The sequence below is a fragment of the Cotesia typhae genome, unplaced genomic scaffold (genome assembly GCF_013202065.1).
Source record: "Cotesia typhae breed Kobodo isofemale line unplaced genomic scaffold, CoteBio_Ctyphae contig_22, whole genome shotgun sequence".
Classification (NCBI taxonomy): domain Eukaryota; kingdom Metazoa; phylum Arthropoda; class Insecta; order Hymenoptera; family Braconidae; genus Cotesia; species Cotesia typhae.
The window spans coordinates 5,675,989-5,701,089 of NW_027423728.1; the positions used below are offsets into that span (position 1 = coordinate 5,675,989).

Consider the following 25,101-nt stretch of genomic DNA (forward strand, 5'->3'; position numbering starts at 1 on the left):
CATTTTTTTATTTTTCCAAAATTTTTTTATAATAATTGTAATAAAAACCAAAAAAATTCTTAATTCTCTCCAATTGAGTAAAAAAAATTCTTCAACCAAAAAATTTTTTTTGTTTCAATTAAATTTAAATGAATTCAAGAATTTTTCAGCTAATTTTTATGAAACACAGTTTTTATTTTCTTTAGTGTAATATTCCGTCTAAAAATAAAAGATATAAAAAACTGAAGATGACCTTTTTAAAATGCTCTGATATAAATTTTTTTCATCATAAAAGCAAAAACGTTATATCTCGGAAAATCTCGAACAAATTTAAATAACAAAAACCGAGCCACGGTCAATAACTGGGTTCTTTACCTCAATGTTAGATTGTGTGTCAGAAGGCGATGCTTTTAAATTCAAGTTCCAACGTTATGTACATGTAACGACAATGACAAACGAAATTCAAACCTTCCACTTGGTCTTACTTTACGTAGAGAGCTCGACAACACCTTTTTCACGTAGCTTTTCATCTCCTTGATGGCTCATGGCATTGTACGTCACTTTTAAACGTAATAAAAGTCGTAAAAAAATACTAAAAATAGAAATAAAAATAAAAAACAAGGAGTTTAAGACGTCGCCAGTGACCTGGTGAAAGAGAGTCTTCTGCTGACGTTACTCGGTTATGCCTCTTTCAGAATGGTCTTTTGATAGTGAAAGAGTGGCGTTTATTTCACCAACGATGTCGGCACCTTGTTCTTACCCCATTTATTTCTTGAAAGGCTTGTGTAAATTTTTTTTAAGACATTCTTTGTACTTATTCTCTTACATTTTTTCTGATTTTATTGCGACGAGTTCAAAATTTAATCTTCAAAATTTAGTTACTGCTGAAATTATTTTTTTTCGTACGATTGATTTAAATAAATTAATCAATTTTTTATCGGAAAATAACTCGGTAAATTTTTAAACATTTCGAACAAAAGATAGTAAATAAATAAATAAAATGTTGTAAGTTGTTAAAAGTTACCGCTCAGTGCTCTCTAAGGTGCTTTTGATTTAGTTTTCGGAAAATATACAATGAAGCTTGTTCTCGTAAGAGGTAAGCAGAGTGAAAAGAACCAGAAAATCACCTGCGAGGATTCCCGGCAGCCAAGTTACCTACCGGTTTAAATAAAAAAGTAAAAAAAAGTAAAAAAAAAGTAAAAAAAAAAAAAGGAGGATTTATAAGTAACATTGACGAAGCTAGTTTGTTTAGAAATTGGATCATAGATTAGAGTTTTAGAGCAGGTTATAGATCTAAAGTTTTTAATTAAGAAACTAGAGAGAATTTCCAATACGTGTTAAGAGAGAGTTGTGTTGATGAAATCCAAACTAGTTTCAATGGTAAATATATCACTCATCAATAAATTCTTTCTAGATAAAATAATTGATATAAATTTAAATATAGGTAATAAACATTTCAAGTTGGTAATTGGGAGTTTCTTGTTTTTTAGTTATTTAAATTAATAATTGATTTTAAATAAAGAGGTAACATAAAACGACTTTGATATTATGGGGTTTGTCAATAAAATAATGATTGCGTCCTTCAGTCTTCAGCGAGTATCTCGGCATCCGGCATGGATGGAAGGATATCAAGAGAACGCTCGATACGGAAAAAAACCTATTTTATAATGTATATTTATAAAATAAGTAAAATGTAAATTATTTTTACTGGAAGCTGAAGCTGACTTAACTTCATCCACTTCAAAGACTCGTTCAAGTAATTGGCTCTATCTCGTCTAAATTATTTTCGTACTTTAAGCGCTAAAAGGAAATCCCAGACACGAGGGATTCACTTGCAATCTCGTTAACCAAATGTATTGGTCTTCAAGGTGCTGTATACATGTAAACGGAAAAAAAAATCCACCTATATAATTTACATACGCTTCACTTTTTTTGTTGGGAATATTATTTTTTGCTTTCGGATTTCTTCAGAATTTTATTTTATTTTTTTTTTTTCAAGACAAAGGAAATTGTTAGTGATTTTTCATCTTACAGATATTTTACGTCGATAAATATTTTATGGCCTGATATTTGTTTAATTAACAAAATTTTTTTCTGAATATTTAAGTATATAAACCAAACTCACATCGAACAAAGAAGATATTAAACATTTTTAATTTTTTTAATAATTCCAAAAGAGTCTTTGTCACAACCTACTTTACCATCAAGAGAGTTAAGAATAAATTTTCGAAGTAACCGGTAGTTTAAATGTTGGAGCGTGGGGATCCAAGTTCGAGTCCTGGTATGGTTTTGATTCTTCAAAATTTTGTTGGAGATTTTTTTTCCATTGAGTAAAAAAATTCATTTGTTGTAATTTTAAGATAGAATTTCGAAGAGGAACTCAAAAATATTAAAAATAAATAGGACAGCCTTTGAATTTGAATTTGAAAACATGATGATTAATAGTGTACTAAACCCTTTGACAAACATACTTCAGTAATCATGAAATAGGACTTAATTAATCACTTGGATAATGATCTTCAGTACTAAAACATGACAGCCGATGATCAAAGAAGATTAGTTGATAATAATGAAAGCCCTTAGATAGTCATCGAGCGCAGAATTATATTGATTAATCGGAATCAATCGAATATCTGATGAAAACATCTATATGAATGACTTATTGAAGCACAGTCTGTAGAATTATGACAACAACTGGTTCGACAGCCTGTGATATCGATCTATGTGGTGCTCCAATCACCGTATCACCGGTAATATTACATCGAGACATCAAAAGGCCAAAGGATTTCGAAATAACCAATACATCCAGCAGAGAGCTGAGAGTGAACCCGTTGAAGGGCTGAGTGGAGAGCCGAGTAGAGCAGAATAAACATTGAAATAATGAATATCCGGGAAAATTGGAACTGATGTAATGCATATCATGATATTAAATTCCAGGTCATTGATACTGGGTTCGCGATCTCCAATGTGCGATGTGCGATATATAAGCCCGATTGAGAGCATTTGTGAGTAGTAACTAACAGATTTACCCATGGTTGACTGCGTTCACCAACCAGGAACCCATTATAAGTCATACACATATATAGGTACACTGGTTAGGCTGTTTCTTCCGCATATAATAATAATGATGATAATCATAATCAGAAAACCCTTGGCAACACTTACATGTGAGCTTAAGCTACTTATACTTCGGTCAGTAACTTACACAGAGTTGATGGTAAATATGAAGAGTTCGGGTCGTAAGGTCCCACTATTCTCTTTTTAACCTCCTGTAATTAGAGATGACCCAACTGATACAGAAACGCCACGCCCTGGAGTTGAGCTATTTAAAGTTTTGTTTCACCGATGCTTTCTTACCGAGCTGAAACTGCCTGGTGGTGAAAACTAGCTGCGTATGTGCAAGAACCTTCAATCTTTATGTCTTACCGACTTATCCGGATCTTCGGGATTACCGGGAAACTTCTTGAGAGTTAATTACAGCTGAGAATTGAGGAATCTTTAGTTTACACGATTCATGACGCTTTGCTGTCTCAAAATAGGAAAATATAGTAGTTATAATAATAATAATTATTATTATAAATCCGTAATAACTTTGTGACTTTGTAAGCCGAAAATTACGAAAATTATGAAATGATACTAAATTTAATTAAAAAAATCTATTTTATTATGTAAATACATCAAAGATAAAATTTTTCTTACTTTGTTGATTATATAGATTTTAAAATTTTTTACAAATTTTTCTGTTGCAGGTAAGAATCACAAACCGACACATAAACTATCAAATAATAGCGTAAAAATTCAACGAAGAAAAATAATGGGTGAGAAATGAGCATACAATTTTAATAGAATTACATAGCGCTCTTACAAAAGCACTTACAATTTTTCCTGGTGTTATTTCTGGTTACCTGTTCCGTTGTTCTTCAACGCCGTCATTTAACTTTCCCTCAAAACAAAGTGGCCATTTTATCGACAAGCGTTTGGACGATTGATACCCAATACTTTTATCAAAATTTATCTTCCACTATTAAAATATTTAGTTCCGAACACGATAACGATAGATTTAGAGCGTGATTCAAGTGACTTACTACCCAGGAGTAACTTTTTATTTCTAAATCGATGACGTAATCACTTTGCAACCGGTAAAATTATTCAGGAACCTTTTAGAAGTGAACCCGTGACTATATATTTTTTTTCATCCGGTTTTTTTTGGCACCTGGAGAGAGGAGAGTAAATGACGTGTAGCCCGAGCGTGAGTCGCTTTAAACTTCCGTCTTCTTTTTTACTAACTTTTCTTTTCGTTTTCATTTTAGCTTTTTTTCATCCCCAAGAAAATTTAACTCCACCTATACTCGGAAAAATTTATGCGCGTCATACTCTTTGCTGTAAATTTAACCAACATCTACTTTTTTACTTTTACTACCCGACTAGTAGCTACTACTGTACTATATATATTTAAAACTAAAACTTTTGTGTTTAACGCAGTAATATGGGGTGTAAATCGTTGTTTTGAGTAACCTGCCAGGAACTTTACAAAACCATAAAAATTCCTTACCCTGTACAAAAAGAAATAAACCAAATGTAGCCAAGACAATAAACGAATATGCATAAACAAGTCTGAATATAATTTTACCAAAATGAGCAGGTCAGGACTGAAAAAAAGACAATTTTTTTTCCCTCTTTTTTCCTTTTTTGGGATTCTTAAAAGCGTGTAATAATTGAAATTTTGAAAAATTCTCATAAAGATTAATTCTTAAATGTGAATATTTAGTAAATATACAAAAAATCGTTTTGATATTCTAGACTAGTTTTTTTTTTTTTCCTTTTTTTGAATGCCCACACATTCACATATCTAATATATTACAGAGTGTAGAGAAGAAAGATTGTTTACGAACTTTCTCGGAATTCGAAACGGGCAAGGGAACTCGAGGACGTTGACGTAGCGGTATTTCGGAGGCTCTCTTGTTTGTAAAGAGTAAACATTTTTATTTAGATTTGTTTTATTTATCCTTCTTCTTACATTTTTAAAGTAACTCTCTCTCTCTCTCTCTCTCTCTCTCTCTCTCTCTCTCTCTCTCTCTCTCTCTCTCTCTCTCTCTCTCTCTCTCTCTCTCTCTCTCTCTCTCTCTCTCTCTCTCTCTCTCTCTCTCTCTCTCTCTCTCTCTCTCTCTCTCTCTCTCTCTCTCTCTCTCTCTCTCTCTCTCTCTCTCTCTCTCTCTCTCTCTCTCTCTCTCTCTCTCTCTCTCTCTCTCTCTCTCTCTCTCTCTCTCTCTCTCTCTCTCTCTCTCTCTCTCTCTCTCTCTCTCTCTCTCTCTCTCTCTCTCTCTCTCTCTCTCTCTCTCTCTCTCTCTCTCTCTCTCTCTCTCTCTCTCTCTCTCTCTCTCTCTCTCTCTCTCTCTCTCTCTCTCTCTCTCTCTCTCTCTCTCTCTCTCTCTCTCTCTCTCTCTCTCTCTCTCTCTCTCTCTCTCTCTCTCTCTCTCTCTCTCTCTCTCTCTCTCTCTCTCTCTCTCTCTCTCTCTCTCTCTCTCTCTCTCTCTCTCTCTCTCTCTCTCTCTCTCTCTCTCTCTCTCTCTCTCTCTCTCTCTCTCTCTCTCTCTCTCTCTCTCTCTCTCTCTCTCTCTCTCTCTCTCTCTCTCTCTCTCTCTCTCTCTCTCTCTCTCTCTCTCTCTCTCTCTCTCTCTCTCTCTCTCTCTCTCTCTCTCTCTCTCTCTCTCTCTCTCTCTCTCTCTCTCTCTCTCTCTCTCTCTCTCTCTCTCTCTCTCTCTCTCTCTCTCTCTCTCTCTCTCTCTCTCTCTCTCTCTCTCTCTCTCTCTCTCTCTCTCTCTCTCTCTCTCTCTCTCTCTCTCTCTCTCTCTCTCTCTCTCTCTCTCTCTCTCTCTCTCTCTCTCTCTCTCTCTCTCTCTCTCTCTCTCTCTCTCTCTCTCTCTCTCTCTCTCTCTCTCTCTCTCTCTCTCTCTCTCTCTCTCTCTCTCTCTCTCTCTCTCTCTCTCTCTCTCTCTCTCTCTCTCTCTCTCTCTCTCTCTCTCTCTCTCTCTCTCTCTCTCTCTCTCTCTCTCTCTCTCTCTCTCTCTCTCTCTCTCTCTCTCTCTCTCTCTCTCTCTCTCTCTCTCTCTCTCTCTCTCTCTCTCTCTCTCTCTCTCTCTCTCTCTCTCTCTCTCTCTCTCTCTCTCTCTCTCTCTCTCTCTCTCTCTCTCTCTCTCTCTCTCTCTCTCTCTCTCTCTCTCTCTCTCTCTCTCTCTCTCTCTCTCTCTCTCTCTCTCTCTCTCTCTCTCTCTCTCTCTCTCTCTCTCTCTCTCTCTCTCTCTCTCTCTCTCTCTCTCTCTCTCTCTCTCTCTCTCTCTCTCTCTCTCTCTCTCTCTCTCTCTCTCTCTCTCTCTCTCTCTCTCTCTCTCTCTCTCTCTCTCTCTCTCTCTCTCTCTCTCTCTCTCTCTCTCTCTCTCTCTCTCTCTCTCTCTCTCTCTCTCTCTCTCTCTCTCTCTCTCTCTCTGTATGGGTGGTGTGTGCCCAGTGTCCACATGACAGACGATATACTATATAACTTCGATACGATATACCCCCCATATGTTATCTGTGTATTGTATTGTATATATATAACCTTACCTGACTGTTGTTTCTCTAACTAAACGAAAAACATGCAAGAATGAAAACTGTCGTCGACAATAACAAACAACGGACACCCGTGTTCTGACTGCCAAATGGGGAAAAACCTTTCGCGCATCCTTGGATAATATGCAGCGCAATGCCGAATGCCAACACGCTTCACTGCCGCGGTGAATGTCCCGATGCATGTGTATTGCTATGTTATACCATTCTTCGATATGTTTAAGTTTCGTCAATTCTGATATAACCGGACTTTAATCATTATTTTTTTACATTAAGGTTGTTGTCATGGTACAATATTGTCAAAAAATTCATTTATGATAAAAGATCCACATTCAGTTATCCATAATCCTAACAGGTACAATAACTCTAAGATTTTTTTGCTTTGAAAATTATAGATTTGTACCAATAATTTAATTAGGCTGTCTTAACTCTTGCATCACAAATATGCGGTAGATGTTTGATATCTCTCGATAAAAAACTTTGATAATCAGACTCTGATTCGGGAGTTTTATTTCAAAACTCCTTGATAAGAAATAAAACTAGATCATAAGATTTCATAAGAGCAAATAAATGTGTACACAGATCCCGATAACGAATGTCTACATCTATGTTTATATATTTATGAAGAAAGAGTATAGCGTACTAGACTCTAGGTCTGATTCAGTGAATTGAATTGAATTGAATTGAATAGATGAAGATGATTGTAAGAATTGTAGTCTATTCAGTGTAACGAATGACAAGGGATACAATAATAAAAATATTTCCGTCTGCGATATCTGGTTATTTATCATCAGAAAGTTGTTCTTGTTCTCGTTATCGTTATATGTAACAAGTCGCCGATTGGAAATGTCATTTGTATTTTACGTCATTTTAAAGAGTAAAGAATAATAATAAAAAAGTGAAAAAAGATAGAGATAAAAGAAGAAAAAATGGAGATGCTTTATGTATTATCAGTGTTTTTTTTCTATATGTATATATAAATGTATTTTTTTTTTTATTATTTCACAAACGAGCACACTTGTGTCAAACTAGATATAGTACAGAATAGAAGCAGTCGCTGTTTTCAGACGCTTTGTATTTCGGCTGTTGACGTAACACACATATAACCACCGAAGGGGTCTAAACTTATTTTTTCCAATCAAATATACGAACCGCAGCTGCCGCGTGAATTGCAGCTGCCATTCGTCAGAGTCGAGTTTTATATTTTTTATGTTTTTTTCTGTTATTACTGTTACTTTTTTTATTATTTTTTCAATTTTACCTCAAATGCTGGTTATTTTTTCCGATCATTTATTTATATCAATCTCATTATATTATTTCCGTGACTTTTTTAAAATCACTATCGTGCTGTACCGCTGTTATCACTGAGATGGAAACTTTCGCGGTTCAATTACTGATAATAATTAAATGTGATCGTTTTTAGTTTTTACAATTCACGATAAAAACTGAGAAAATTTTTTATTATTTCAAACATGCATTTATTTTAGGTTGAATTGATAACAAAAAAAAAAAAAAAATATTTGTCTCAATTGAATTTCACTAAATTGAAGTTTAACGTCTGTGGAAAATTTCCTGGCTTTTAACTTTTTTCTCATCAGCAAAAATGTATCTATTTGTATTTTGAGGCGTACTTTAGATTAATAAAGAGAAAAAAAAAAAGACAAACCGCTTCTTTGAAGAGCTAAAATAAATATTTAGAAAGTATTATAGCTACGAGATTAGAATACCATATGAGAAGTGATTAGATCAACCAACGCACGTATTAACGATTATTTGAATAGTCTTAATATGAAAATCATTTATACGGAAATGAAGAAATAGCCTACCTTATCTTGTATATATTTATCTCGTACCTTACCTCTACTCATATAAATAGACATTAATATATGTTATGTTTTTAATGCGTGGGTTATTCGTAGCAATAATAATCAGTTCTAAACCTTTCTTAGTGTAACTTCAACTCGAATTTCAGCATAAACCTTGTAAGAATAATAATACAGCAAAAAATTGAAAATAATAGTAATAAATTTTGAAAGTGTCATTGTTATTATTAATATTATTATCATCATATACTTTATTTAATAAAAAATATTAAAAAATTGAAGTCATAATAATAATAATAATAATAATAATAATAGCGCTCAGTAGCCTATCGGATCCGGCCCTTACTTACCAAAGCATTGGACCAGGTTCGATCCCGGCGTAAACTAATGAATATTTTCAATATTTAAGTGTATTATGCTACTAAGCCCAAAAAAAAAAAAAAATAAAATAAAACGAGTCCAACCACAAAAGTTTACTCTCTACTGTAGTTGCTCATGACCTTAGTAGTTTATGCGATTTTAAAAAAATAATACTGATAATAATAATAAAACAAAAAGCATCGATAAAAAAAAAATATAAAAAATGTAGAGGTGCCGCTTCTTATCGTTTGAGGCGGATAGCAGCTCTTGACAGCCAATATTGGTGAACGCTCGTACGGGTTGAGTAGCATTATATTATACATATATCTATGTGATATGGGAGTGGGAATAAGAGACGTATCGTGGGATAGAAGATGATGGTGCCAGCAAAATGCCCGATGTACGTTTATCGACGCTCTAGAGTAAGTGCATTGGTACTGGACGAGCAAAAGACCGAGAAAGCAAAGAGATACGTGCTGCGAAGTAGGCGAGAACGTACGAGCATTAAGTCCAAGTCCAAGGGTTTCTAGCTTAGTCAGCCCCACGAGCTTCTACAAGAACGCCTGCGTTTAATGTCCGCACCAATTTGAGTGCTGCTCAGTACGGTGCCTGGCACTTATCGCCTATATCCTGGACCTTTTCAAGTTTGCTATTGGTGAAGTTCTTCGCTTTTTGTTCGGAAATACAGGTCCTAGACTTATTATGTTCGAGCACTTGAATTCGACTGGAGACTGGTGACATATTTTCCCGATCAGTTTTCATAGACCGTGAGAATAACATCGTATGTTTTTATTTATTTCTTATTCCTCGACAAGTTCGACAAGATGATATCAAACATCAAACTGGATATACATTTTCCTAGTTTATACTCTTCGAGAAAGTCTCTCTAGTCTCCAGCATCATTGTCTGAGTCTATCGTCTGAACTGAAAGCAACCAGGAAGATGACAATGAGGATATCTACCACCTTTCAGCTTCTGCTCTTGCTCTCACTTTATATATACTTTGCTCGGCGTTCTCATATCTTGGCGTTTTATCACGTTCAGTATTGAAATCACGTACTAGTCGATCGGAGAGTCGCTTCTGGATGGATCGGTACACCAGAGAATAGCGCAACCTTCACTTCACTTTGAGCTTGCAGACATAAAATATAGATATACATAATACAAATACATTTATTACTTATATACACACACTTGCATTATACGCAAGTTGCGGCTCCGTATGATATTCCATCGTAATTCTACACGTGACTTGCTGGAGAATTTAATGTAATGGGAAAACACATCTTCCACAAGTTGGTTGTTGTCATCTCTGTTTCAGTATTTCCGTAAGGTATTGATACCACCGGCAACTGATCGGAAATTCACCAACAAAAACAACATCATTTTATCTTCTCTGCTCTCTATTATTGAGACTCTTAGGACAGGTATGACTTAAATAGTAGATTAGACTAGACTTCTGAAAAACATAAATGAATTAGGCAATTTAGCCTTGATTTGATATTTATTAGTTTGAATAAGTAGATAAAAAACAAAATCGCCGTAACAATTAAAATAAAAATCAAATTTCTAGTTTCGTATTAAAATTAATATTTAAAATAATTTTATTTTAGTCCTCATTTAAATTTTTCCCTCTTACACTCTCTTCAAATAGTTTCATTTTTCACTACTAGAGTTCATCTTTATGGAAACCCTAATACACACTATACATGACTTGACTTCCAAAGAATCCATTCATGACAAGTTTGCTGATAGCACAATTTAGTTATCCGTAAGAAAGTTGATTTAAGCTGAATAGGAGAAAAACTCAAAGTTTAAGAGCTTTTTCCAGTGCTTGACGTTTCGTCCTCGTGACAAATTCTGTGGGATTGGACTCGCTTCTGGGTTTAGTGTGTGTTTAGTTTAGCTCAAGATATCTACTCGATTTGTGTGAGTGAGGGTGAACCGAAATGTTGAAAAGTGTCTGGTCCGAAAGTAAGTTTCCTTATAGTTCCTTATAGTTGGATAGGCTATCCAGTGGAAAAAGTACTGGCGTGAACAAGACTCGAGGACCTTAAGAATATCTTGCTCACTGAGGATATAAAGTTTAGCTGGTAGCTCTGAGAGACGTTGAGAAGACGCGATTCGGATCGTTTATCAACTCAATTCCACTTGTTTGAAAGAAACTTGGTCAGAGAAATAAAACGCATATAGAGATGCGGACGCGGTCATCGGCCGGAGCTAACTTAACCTTTTTCTCTCGATCCCTCGATCTCCAGACTTTTTCCTTAAACTTTGAAGTTTCCGGTCGCAATGCTCGAGAGACATCCTTTGAATAAAGTACGTCGCCGACACACGATGGATTTTGCGATAGACACCTTATTCTCACACCTAACGCGTCATAGTTCTACCCACTGAGACTTTGCATCTAGAGTCTAGTTGTCACCTCCGTTTCGCACCAGGCATTTTATCTTTTTGAACGCGTTTAACTTGGTGAGCAACGTCTTGTTGAACCTATCTCTCCTGTCACGTTCTTGGTTCCAGAACTTCCGATGGGGTTGTAAAGGGTTGATCGGGTCTTGTTCTGTAAAGCTTGGAATTCTCCGGATTGAATATCCCTCGAAAACGCTGACTACTGACTAAGATTAACCCGACAATCGTAATGAGTTGTGTATGTCCGCCAGCAATTCCTTTGTTATATGCTTGCTCTGAAACTCCTCTCGCAGCTTCCATTCCAAGTTTAGACGGTGTTATGATGAACTTAATAAAGACGAGACAGATAATTGCTCTTGAGGAATTTGTTGTGTTTGCCCTTCGGCAATTATTTCGTGAGATTTGAATTTAATTGAGGTAACAGACACTGACAGAAACGCGTCAAGTTATTATCTGATAATCTACAATCCGTTTTGACGCCCTTTTGTATGCTTTTGAGTAAAATGTTGTTTGTTCAACATGATTTATTTAAAAAATATGAAAGTTGGTATCGACCATCATTAATAATATTAAACTGTCAAAAATTTGCCGAGTGGATAATTTTTAATTGATTTAATGAAATTCCGAAAAGTATTTGATTTATCAAATAAAAAGAAAAAAATTGTCGTTCTTCGTTTGAAAATGACAAAATGCGTATTTAGAGATGTAAAAGTTAGTATAACTTTTTTCCGTAGTTTGATTCACCAAATGAATATTTAAATTAATATTTAAAAAAAAATTAGATCAATATTTTTTTTTAAATTACTACAAGTTACATTGACAAGATAATAGGGTGTATTTTAATTTTTTAATTGACAAATTAATTTTTTTTTATGCGGATATATATTTCCACAAAAAAATTTTTTTACGTATTGTTTTTAAAGAAAATAATAAACAACCGTAAGATTAAATTAGTATTTTCATTACAAGTAATTGGTTTTTATTTGTAAAGCCAGTGGCCAATGGCACGTGCAAACTAACGGCTAAGCAGAGACAAGCTAGTGTGGTCTGTGGTTGGCGTTAATTGATTCTAACAAACGTGCTCATTTTAAACAAACAAAGTCTAAAACTCATGCGGAAGATAATAGAGCTCTATCTCTAATGAGAAAGAAAGCAATGTCTGGTTTTGAGTTAAACTTTTTTATTAAATGTAATAGACATAATATCACTTGTAAAAGAAATATAATCGTCAGACAGCACTGCGCTGTGAGTGGGCTTTTCAAAGTTGTAGTAAGAAGAGAAATACCGTGTTTAAACGCGTGAATTCTCTTGTGAGACTACCTGCCTGAATTCCGTGCGATTTTCATCCGGTACTCGGAAAATTCCACCCATCAGATATCATCGGAACTGACCTCTACCGGACGTTCCAGACAGCTTGGGAAATAAAATTTTCTTCTTTCTTTCACAAGTTTCATCCTGCTATTCCATTTATTTTGTCATTTATCATAAATATCCAGTGCGAAAACATTTTTCCGTCCTATTCATCGCGTTCGTATCAACAACTGAAGTATTTTTCAATTTAAATTCTATCAAAATACCTACAAACTACAGAGTTACTGATAAGATTTTAACTTTTGCTCTTTTCTTTTCAAAATTAAATTAAACTAATTAAAGAGGTTAAGTGCAGTCACTCGGAAAACTGGAGTGAAGAAATGAAACATTTCGCTTAGTGAATATGGCTTATAATCCGTCAAATATCTGAGTTCAGAGTTTTTAGACCAAAATAAATTTTTATTTAGCTGAAATAAGTTTTATTTGCTCAGTTTTTAATGTATCGCAAGCTTAATTATATTTATCAAAAAAATTTGACTTATCTGGAACATTGAACTAAATTTTTATAAAGATTATTTCGTTTTTAATCTTGTTGATAAATCCTGAGGTTAAAAGTAAAAAAACAATAAATTATCAATGTTACTCCGTTTAATTAAATAAAATTAATTATTTGAATTACTGAAATTAAGTTTTATGTGACAATTTTAAAAATTTCTCAACAAATAAATTATTGTAGAGAAATTTTGTAAAAAAATGCTTCTTGTAGGAATCAAAAATGAATATTGATGCATTTTTTTATATTTGATAAACAAAATAAAGAATTTACTTCACGAAGTTTCGTATGCTAATACTATAAATAAATAATAATAAAAAATAAAAAAGTCAATTTATCTCGGTAACTATCAATCAAATCAATTAAAAATTTTCAGGAAACATATTCTAGATATGATAGTTGAAAAATCAATTTTTTTTTTTATTATTTTGACTGCATCTAACCCTATTAGACAAAAGAGATTTCATCTCAGCCTCATTAGGAAAATTAATATCTCACATATGATGGAATAATCCTCAAAGGAAGCCAAGATCAGTTTTACCAATAATGTGCGATCAATCAGGAACATTGACAGTAGTCTTATCCAAATGGTTTGATATTTTGACATCAATGTCATGCGGTTTGTCAAAGTGACATCCATTTAGCTTGGAACCAAACCAAATTCATCTTGAATATAGACAGGCCTCTTGCGTTACAGTCGAACTATTAGAGACTGGTTGTAACTCCAGAGACAGGGTATGTGACATTCGACCTAAAGGGATACTAGAATCTGATCAACATCAGCCGAGGCATCAGTGGCATCATCTATGCTCTTGCTGTCAACCAAGATCAAGGTGATCAATCCTTGTATAAATCCAACTAAGATCTGCTTCCAATCCCTCTATAGTCGGCGCTATCGATCTTACTTACTATGTAATGCATCTCTTCATTTTCCTAGATTCTGGGTCACTTTCAGCAGAGAGAAGGGGTAGGATGGAAAACCAACAATTTAACACAAGATAAACTTTCTTTTTATTTCAGAAATAAATTTTTAAAAACTATTTTATAAAGAAAGGTTTTTTGTATCGATTAATTTTGAAATTTCAATAAGAACCTTCAATCTAGATACAAATAAATAATTTTACAGGAATAAATAACGGATTTGACTCAAATGTGAAAAGTGTATTGACTTATGATTTGTGATAAATTTTCTTCAATCAATATTGAGAAAAATGCAAGAATATTGTACACTTTTTCTTACATAATTTATGGCGTTGAAATTATTTGACATTTTCTAGTTTTTTGAAGAATGAAATATGACAAAAAAATTTGTAAAAAAATTATTCTCAAAAAATGTACGTCAATTGGTGTGTTGTAAAAGGAAAATTGGTTTAATAATTAATTAAATTAAAAATCTATATCACATGAATTTTTCAGAAGATAAAAAAAAATTATTATTAGTTTTAGAACCTATATAATAGCTAAAAATCAACTCCTTTTTAAGGAAAAAATTGAGCCATCATGCGCCGTCTGTCGGATATTTTCAATACTGCTTGTGATGCAAAAATTATATATGGATAGATCAGACCTTAAGGTCGTATCAGAAAATTTTCTCACGGAAAAGTAACTTCCCTCAATAAAATAATATTTATTCCCAATAGATAAGTCAGTTAAATTGATAACAATTAAAACTATTTGAAGTTATTTATTGTGATAAAATTCAGCTCAAAGATAACGATGTCTAGACAGGCCCGATATTTGAAATAAAATTATCAAACAAAAAGCCTTGCAAGAATAAAACAATTACCATAATGATAAACTCAGTATCAGAACAGAAGAATTAATAATGAACGAAGAGAGTTGAGTTAAATAAAGGAGATGTAAATGTTTGAATGACAAATTGTCTAGACTTGCTAAAGATTTAACTTAGTTTCGGAAGGTGTTTGCTCATTCGAATTTAAAATTTGATTTTTTCGTTTTTCCGTGTTTCGGCTTAGTTTCTTCCGAATAGTATTGTTAGTTCGAAAGACATAATAGAGTGTATATAAGATAAAAAGAGTGTTCCAGCTCTCGTTCCTCGCATTGTCGTAGTTGTTGATCGTCTAGGGGCTTATATAAAAAACCTGTTGCATCGTCACCACTCCTCTTATCTTGCTGTCTTTTATACTTCGAACCAAACCCTCAGCTTTTCTACACTGGAAAATCTCTAGTCTCAGTCCTGGTAGTAGTCTAGTTTCAGTCTGGCCTCTCATCCAACATTTTCACATATCTTTTAGTCTTCTTAAATTCTTCAGTACAACTTTCATGTTCATAATTCGCTTGCTCCGTTTACATCTACATTCACTGTCTACCTATCAACCACGACTAAAAGCCTTTTCATTCTATTCAATGTCTTACAGCAGCTGGCTGCGTTTTAGTTCTTAAAAGTTGCTAGCTTCTCTTTTTACAATATAACTTTGAATTAGTGGTGACGTTTTTGATAAAATCAGATGATGAATTGTTGATAAGAGTTTATGTTGAAAGTGGCAGAGAATCTTCATTATGTATTCTTGGATCGAGCGTTTAAAGCTCGCACCAAAGTTTCCTAGGTAAGAGTTCGGTTTCTGAAGAGGATTTAATGAAATTAACTCTGCTTTGCATACGTTTAATGGCCCGTATCATGTATCCACCGATACCAACAGCTAGGTTATTTCCAAAGTTTATTTATGACTTGAGCTAAATTTATTTAACGCTTCAATGATATTGTTGATTTTCTTAACATTCTACAGAGATAGAAGGCTCTAAAGCTCTGTTGTTATATCATCAATCATACACGAAAAAAAATTTTCTTTAAAAATGACCGTGAAAATAATAATAATCGGCGGACGTTCTGCAAATCCTGATCTTCTTACAGTTCTTTTAATAATTATTCACAAATACCATGTATAAAAATATTGGAAAGTGCTATTGATTTTTACTCGGGTGTTTTGGTAAAAAATAATAAACGTGAAAAATTAATAAAATAAATTCTTAAAAAATATATCGGCTTTTTCAGAAAATAAATCTAACTCACGGTATTATCTATCGAAATTTAAATTGAAAAATTAATTCAAAAATTAATTATATTAAAATAAAGTCTAGTTTTTCTAAAATAAAAAACCTCTACTGACAAACTTAAAAAGTATTATTGATAATAAATGACAAACCAGAAACATTCTGGTAATTTTTTTCGTGAATTTTACAGTAACTTTTAAAAAAAATTTTTTTTTCTGAAATAATTTGCAATAAATTTTTTTTTAAACAAACCATACAATTTTTCCATCATAATTTCCGCTCTTTCTTTATTAATTATATTAATTATTCGTCCATTAAAATTAAACTTAAAATTCCAACTAATTTAAATATACTAAAATAAAGAACATTTTATTCACAATGATATTCCGAATAATGCAAAGCTTCAGAAAAAAAAAAAAGCTTCTAGCGCGAACAATGTTAAAATATTTAATTTTTTTCTCATGCGCACGGACATATTTTTATCTGTTAATTCACTCCAATTTCCATTAACTCTTTCACATATACATAAATACCTAAGTATACATCCTACTAATTAATATAAAAATCTAAGTAAAGCCAGGCTTTAATCAAATGACTTTATATTTGCGTTCCCTTTTTACATTAAGCTCAACGATGAGGCATTACCTCATGGGAACTACCAGAGCTTAATATACTACATACACACTCACCTACTTATACAAATTTATTTATTCACTTATTTATATGTTTGTAAAACTCGTTAGAGATCTCGCCCGATTAGTAGTTGATTAACCATTTAAATATCGCGTATAATAACATAAAATGACCTACTATTAATCAACTTCGAAAGAGAAAAGAGGGTTAACCGCCACAAATGTTAGTCTTGTTTAATATATTCGTAGCTATTGCCAGTCAGAACTCGGAACGGATTCAAGTTTATAGAATTAAAAATAAACTTTGAGGAAAAATAATTGATAAATAGCCGCAATCAACTCTGCACACATCCATCAGGATTACTTATATGTTTTATCGCTTGGATATCCACATAACAACTGCTCTTTCTGGTGATCAATCATTATCGCTGACAGCCGGGAGCTTTGCTTTGAGTTTATAGACTGTTGAATTGAAAACGGATAGACTTTTTAAAATTGATAGGAAGGGTTAGATGTAATTTAGTCATTCAACTGTAAGGATCAATTTTTATAGAACTTAACATTAAATATATTGACGTTATTGTCAAATTTTTTACACATCTCATAATGCGAAGCATTAAAGAGTATTTTTTAATTTTTGTCTGAATTTTAATTTTGAAAAATTTTTCATATAAATAAAAAAAATTTTATTTTTGAGAACTTTTTTTTTTTTTTTAATAAAATTTTTTTCTTTAATCGGATTATTAAACAAAAATGTTTTTTTAGTGATCAAAAAAAATTTTTTTCTGGAAATTAACTCTGAAAAAAAAAAATAATTTTAATTTTAAAATAATTTAATTAGACGAAAAAAAAAAATAATTTGTCACATAAAACTTGTTTCAATTGAATAAAAATTGACTTTAGTATAAAATCCAGATTCACTCCGAAATCATTCTGCTGACTAAAAAATTTCGGATTCACTCCGAAAGTGGAGTGTTTAATTACTTTACTTCGGTACTCCGAGTGTTGGGAGTGAATGTGGAGCAAAATTCACTCCCAATTTTTTACAGCGCACTAGCGTTAAGAATTCTGATAAAAAAGAAACTAATTATTCATCGAAATGGAACGAGTGCTTATAAAATAATTTCCGGTACTCGTTTGCAATTATTTACCCTCGGAATGAAAAATAAATAAGTGCACTGACGATAAATAACGGTAGATTAAGCAATTTAATTTAAAAATTAAGTGAGAACTGGATAAGGAATAAACATAACTATATATGTATATCGAAATAAAGAAAAGAAAAATTAACAACGAGTAAAGTGTTGTTGCTAGAGTGTAAGGTTATAAGCGACTACCGTGGAATATTAAATTCGCGAGTACATCCGTTGCGATAGCTAAGAGCTATTGCAGTTAATGGACCATTTCTATCGGGTATCTTGTGTGTTTCGTTGGTGTTCTTAGTCGCATTATTCACGTGTCTTTGAGTTCTCTTCTTTTCTATGTATACATATATACAATACAATACAACACAAAATACACAACAAAGTATAAACGGTTTGGCGCATGCACGGCACTTGAACTGCGGAAAATACTTTATCTGTTAATTTAGTAAGCGTTAATGGAAATTGGTTAGTGTGGGTTTTAATATTGTTCGCAGTAAACCTTCGGCCGGTATTGTGCCATAAGTCGCAGAAACACGCGGACCCTGAGTAGAGTATGAGAGTGCTCTCGGATACGACTCAAAATAAAATAAAAACAAAAATCTGAACTAGGATTTAAAAGATAAAAATTATTTAACTATGAAATGCGCAACCCGATTGTGCTGAGAATTGGGAATTAAATCACCCAGTTTACTTTTTATTTTTATTTTTATTTTGCTACTACAATACGCTATGCACTTTACTTTATTTTCAGTTTTCGTTTATTTCGCTTACAGTCATAAGTAATAAGAAAACATTTTTATTTTTATCGCCTCTATTCGATAGCTTCGTTTATTTAATAGCCGAGTATTTTTTCCGAGTCCATAAAAAAGAGCTTTGTTGAATCTTCTTTTTTTTTTTTTTTAATTTATTTAAATTTTACGGGGTATTATTTGTGATGCATGTAATTTAATGGAAAAATTTTTAGTTAGGAGAACATAAGACAAGTTGAGGTTAAAAATGATTACGTTAGCATAAGGATAACAAATCATAATCATTTGAAGAAATTGTGTCTAAATTTTTGAGACACAATTTACCACGTCCAAAAAATAATTATCAGAAGTTCGAAGTTTCAAGTAGTAAAATGTATAATAGAGTTGTCCATGCAGGAAGCAAAACACTCGTCCGGTTATTTTAAAAAGGGCTTACTTTTTTAATGTCTGGAAGGATAAATTAACGACACGGTAAAGAAGCTCTTGGGCAAGCCCTCGGGACGCCGCTCTGCATTCAAGAAATTTTAATTATAAAGACGTCGATTAATTCACGTGAACAGCAGGAGGATGCTAAGCATCAGAAATACCAACACCAGCACTTTTGCCATTACCACTATCTTCTCCAGTGATAATAGAACAAGCTCAATTGTCGACATTCACATTCCCTTTGTACGTAGACTACCCCATACCGTGCTATACCGGCTTGACGTTACACCAGAGCGCCATGCAACGTATTTCCCGAGGGTGAAACCTACATATACCATTAAACTTTTCAAATATCTTGTGGCCACGCAATTCTTTTGTAATATTTTTTTCTTTCCTTTATTCCTCATCTATTTTATACATTTTTTATTTCTCTTTATGTTAACCCCTTTTCTTACTTTAGCTTTTATGTAATGAAAAAAAATTTTTTTCTTTTTTTCAAGTATACTGATTACAAAAGTGAATTTTATCAGAGTTTTTTGAGTAAATTAAAAAAATTCATACTTTAAAAATTTTTTTAATATTTACAAACTCAAACTCGATATAAATAATTTGAAGTATTTTTGAGTAATTTGTCATACGAAGCTTCATCTAAATAAAAATTTATTTCAGCGTAAAAGCTCCGTACTCGAATGTTTTTCTGATAAAAATCCATATTCACTCTAGAATCACTTCGCTAAAAAAAAATTCCTGATTTTTTGTCGTATAAAATATCTTTTCATTAAAATGAAGAACTTTATTCAAAAACATTGAATTAAAAATGATCAAAACTTGTCAAATAACCTTTCAGTCTGCTGAAGCGTGCGGTGGAAAAGCTGATTAACTTAAGCTTCAAATCCACTCATTAGAGGAGAGTCGGATAACTAGCGGACTTAAATATAGCTTTATTATGAATATTACGAGCAGAGACTAAAAACGTTCGTGAAGTTGACTTTTATTTTCGGTTCCAAAGCTCAAAATTACGCTTTAGTGTGTGTATAAACACTTTTCTGAAAAGAGATAACCATACATACAGAGGTGGAATTTAATATACAGTTGTGTCTACAAGCTGGGTCAGGGGGCATTTAGTTGGCCATTCTGACCCACTTCGCTGGCTGCGGTGTGTCCGCCAGATGAGTTGCAATGCTGGGAACGAATGAGCTACATTCACCTCGTATTTCTCATCCTACACTTGTCTCCCTACTGTACATACACTCCCTGCTATTTGTACGTGTGTGCCGAGTGGCCATTCAGCGACCTCGACAATCAAGCTTTTGCTTTTAGCGTCGATTGTTTTATTTGGAGCAAAATCACCAAAGAAGTTGAATGAAATGGAAACTATATTCGAAGTATATATATATATATATTTTTTTTTTTTTTTTTCTATAAAAGAAATTCCAGGTGCTGATACTGATGAGAAGAGGAATTCTGTGAATTCACTTCAGTTGGATTTTTTCCCAGGCTGAATCGAGCCGTCAGAGAAATGGGATTTGACAGAGAACAAGAGAATGTGAATTTAAAATGACATTTTTGATGTTCTGTGATTTTATATCATTGAAATTACTTGATTACTTTTTGAAATATTAAAACGCGCTTGTGCTCGATGCAGATATAAGAGGAAACATCGTTCATCTTTCATCTGCACTCAAAAATGACTTTGTTAAAATCATAAAGACGGGATGACAAGTAAAATGTTCGTGAGACATATGTCAAAAGGGCGTATTACAGCAGTTAGATGAGGTTTTGAGTCAAAACATATGATTTGCTATCTCTATGCAAATATAATAATTTTTTATCACAACTTGTCCTATGTTGTTCTAACAAGAGATTTTTTTTTTCAGTATAATTATAGAAGATTCGGTAAATAATTAAACCGCAAAGCTTTTGAGGGAAAAGTTTTAATAAACTAATGGTTTTTTAACTAAAACTGTGATTCACTTTATCGTCGTAATTAAAACATGAGTAATCGGTTATCAAAGTCTTAGTGTAGTAAATTTTAAATTTGATAACTCGTAACTCGGCTTAAAATCATCTCACAGAGCTTTTTTTAAACTTGTCAAGAGAAAGAGATTACGAAGTTTAGTTTGAAATATAGATCAAAATTGTTAATACTTCAACTCGTTGACAAAGGAGAATATATGATCCATCTGGAGTTTTAATTGTCAGTTCATTTTAGTAACTTCAAAGTAATTAATTTTATTTGATTAAACACAATAATGGTAATGATTCATTATTTTTTAATTATTTTGTCAGCATCTAAGACTTAAAAACAAATGAAAATTTGATTCACTTTCGATTTCACCGTGTAAGAAAAAGGTTGATTCCGAATAATCATGTAACTATCGTGATTTTTTTCTTATTGAAATAGACTGAATTTATCCGTCGACTTCCATTTTGATCGAGTTAAAATTTGAAAAAAAATATTTTCTTGAAATAAAACCGTAATCAAATTCGTTCTATCAGAGCAAGCATAATTTAAATTACCATCGAACAAACGGGATTTTTTATCTTTTAACTTTCGGGCAGTCAATTCACCCGGGAATCCTCTCAGTCTCTGTACGTGTATATATCCACATGCACGCGCTAATTGAGTTTGAAATGTATAAATCAGATTGGACTTTTATTGAGTTGTCAGTTTAAATGTGTCGGATGTTTTCGAACAAAAAACGTAAAAAACCTCGAAGCACAAGTAGTAGGTGTGTGTTCGAATTTCCCAGGAATAGTTTTGATCCGCGTAGAACGATGATTGGTCAGAATTGATTAATTTGTATGACTGCACTTTTCTGGGTTAGGTTTGACGTGCAGAGACCTGAGTAACTCGTGAGTTGTCATCCGTCATTCCTGGAATTCCGACTCTCTCTTTCACTAAATTTTCTCTTTTCGTTTTTTTTCTGTATAAAAATTTTTTTATTTCCACCCTATTTCTATCTCATTTTATTTGTTTTTCATCTTCATCCTTTTCGCTCTCTCGCAAACTCAAACTCAATCCAGGCACTCACGTCCGTGCTGGATCCGTGGTCATGTGGCGCCAATCTCGTGTCAGCCATCTCAAGCCCCTACGGTGGTTCGCTACAAAACATACTTCTGTGCTATAACTACGTCCGACAGAACACAAGCCAGCTCGTATTGTTCTTGTTAATATCTCTTTCTCTTTCTTTTTCTCTCTACTCCATACTCCATACTCTATACTGGTCCTGGTCCATGGTCATGCTGCAACATTTCCAACTCGTATCGCAATTTTGTTGAATCCACTCGGATATTGCGCGACTTCCCTAAACTTTATGGTTCAACAATGCTGTTTTATACTTAGTTTGGTTTCACCCCCAGCAATATTTTACCTTTTCGACCATCTGTTTTTCTTACTACTCTGCCTTCCTTACTTTGTATTATATATAACTATGTACTTTGATCCTACTGCATTTTTAGTCCCTTCACGCCTGTGCTACTTCTTTCTCTTTGCTTTTTTTTACCCCGACCTTCCTTTCGTAGTCATGCTTTTTTTATTTTTTTATTTTTTTTTTTTTTTTTTTTTAAGTCCAGGCGTTATTCAAGCCGACTATTATCGGTTGACTTGTTTGCACGGGCAAGTAATTTTACAGCTGCTTTGTCAACTTAAAACACTTCTTACTATCGCTAGGTTTCTAAAGACTGTTCAAACACAAGCACAGTTGCTGAATTTGTACTTGAATTTTTTTTTATTAAGATCTAACTTTAGTTACAAATCAAGATTTTTTTTTTTATTTTATTTTACTTGCTGGATTGTTTAAGTCTTATCAAAAAAAATTTTCAATTTTCAAAATTCCCCAAGAAAATTGATCTTTAATATTTTCTCAATATCTCAAACAACTTCTCAAATTTTTTTATTCAACAATATTTTACTCGCTCATTAAACCCGTCTGTATTGAATTAATCAAAGAATATTAAATTTTCAAATAAAAACCTGAAACAGTAAAAATAAATAATTCCGTACAATTACTCAGCATTTAAATTCCAAAGAAGTCTTTATAAAATTAATAATCTTTTGCCCGCTTTATGGAAACATCCAAGTGAATAATATTTCACTGACATGTATTTTTTCTTGAGCAAATATTTGTGCTCGCGTATAGTAAAGAGATCGACTAGATCTCTCGGGATATGTGAAAGAACATTTTGTACGTGTACCTATAGATGGTTACGTTATTATATACACACATCTTTATGTATATATATATTATAAACTCAAACCCGGAGCCCGAGGCCGAATAGCGATATATATTGGCTGAGCTCAATTCAATTTTTACCGAAATCAAATCGAAATCAGAGTTCGAATACGCAGAAATTTATTTATCCGTACTGGTACAGTGCATTATAGTTAGATATGTGAAAATATATATTTTTTATCCATGCCCGAAAAATAAACAAAAGAACCATCGAAAAAGGCGTTATTTAATGGCCAACTCGTTAAATTTAACAACAAGACCCTTTTTTTATTTTTTTTTATTTTTCCTCGTCTTAGTTCCGAATCATTTAATTGTTTATTGTCAAAGCCATTGCAAATAAATCGGAAATCCGGATAATTGATTTCGGTAACTGTAATAGTAAGCCACGAGCGGAGGTTACGTTCTATCCAAGTAATGTTTCATCTGAAACCAATATTGGAATTGTCTGGCTCGAAATAGCAGAGTCCTCTACTATATACTCGTTTGGTTGTAACTTCAGGTTGGGAGGTGTAGGGATCTCAGAGCTCCTGCTCCGATCCACTAACTTCGGCTATTTATCCATTGTCAAGAGTAATTTACGATCTTCGGTAAGACTAAAGTCTTCAGATCTACCTTTACCGTATTCTTACTCCTTTAATATATAGTTTATAGTTACCCGCTCCTAATCATTAAATACTCCTTCCATTACTATATACTGTATGCTATTTCTATATACACTCTCAATGCTTCTCCCCCATTTCTCTTTAATTACCTCTTTTATTTATTTAATTATATTTGCTCTTATTTTTCTTCCCCTGCTCTTCGACATCCAGCCTGTGCCATCGTTAAGTTCGAGGAAACTTCAGCATGCGAAATTGGATTTAAAGTAGATTATATCCTCCTGCATAGCAGTGCTTTTGTTACTTTTATTTCAAAATATTTGGCACACACGTGCTGTGGTATTTGGCAAAGACTTCGAGGGTAACCAAATTAATTTGGTGTGTAGACGCTGTGATTGAAAACAGATTCGATCTCGTATTTCGTGGATAGAAAAAGTTATGGGTAAAACGGGTCCGCTCTTTAGACTAAATATTTCTCGAGATAGAAATTTATTAACATCAAACCGTTATACTTGAACCGTCAACTTTTTCTTAGGCAAAGAGAAGTTATTCTAAGTCGATAAAATTTCCTTTGATAAATAATATTGAAATGTTGGATTTTAAAATAATTTCTTAAGTTTAAAAATATTTGACTTTAAAAATTTTCTAATATAAAAATCATTAGTTTTTTTTAAATGTAAAATATACAAAAATTTATATATTGAAAATATATTTTTATACATTATATTTTTTATATTAATTTTCTTTGACGTGGGTTGATTTCAGAATATTTATTCTAAAAAGGTCATTCTAAAATCTAAAAAATATATTATGTATATTAAACTAAATACTAAATATTAATATTCGTGAATTCATATAAATTTATATCCGTAGAATAATAATATATATTTCAAAGTATATTTATTGGTAGAGCGTGCACTAATTGTTGTTACGATTTAGTCGCAGTTACACAGACTATTGGGCAATGATACTACTGCAGGCGCAATGAATTTCGCATTATCAGCGATTTCGATTTATGTTCTAGTATCGGAGTATCGTAAGGGACCGTTGTACGTTGTATGCGAAACGTACAACCTAATTCGGATTACACTAAGAGATTACCGTCCACCGCAGATAATGCATTCGATATACTGCTGCAACACACGAGAAATCATTTCCCAGCACTGGGAATTATACGTCTCTAGATCAACTCTTCCTGCTAATAAATAATCATTTGCGCTAATCATTAAATCCTTTCAATTAAATCTGCATTCATCACTCGATTT

At 32.9% G+C, this 25,101-nt stretch overlaps 1 protein-coding gene across 3 annotated transcripts in view; it reads left to right on the top strand.

Annotated features, from left to right (window-relative positions):
• The window catches only part of LOC141538460 (CCR4-NOT transcription complex subunit 6-like), a 144,189-nt gene that overhangs the window by 31,346 nt on the left and 87,742 nt on the right, over positions 1-25,101 (top strand). The gene's annotated exons all lie outside the window — the stretch shown is intronic.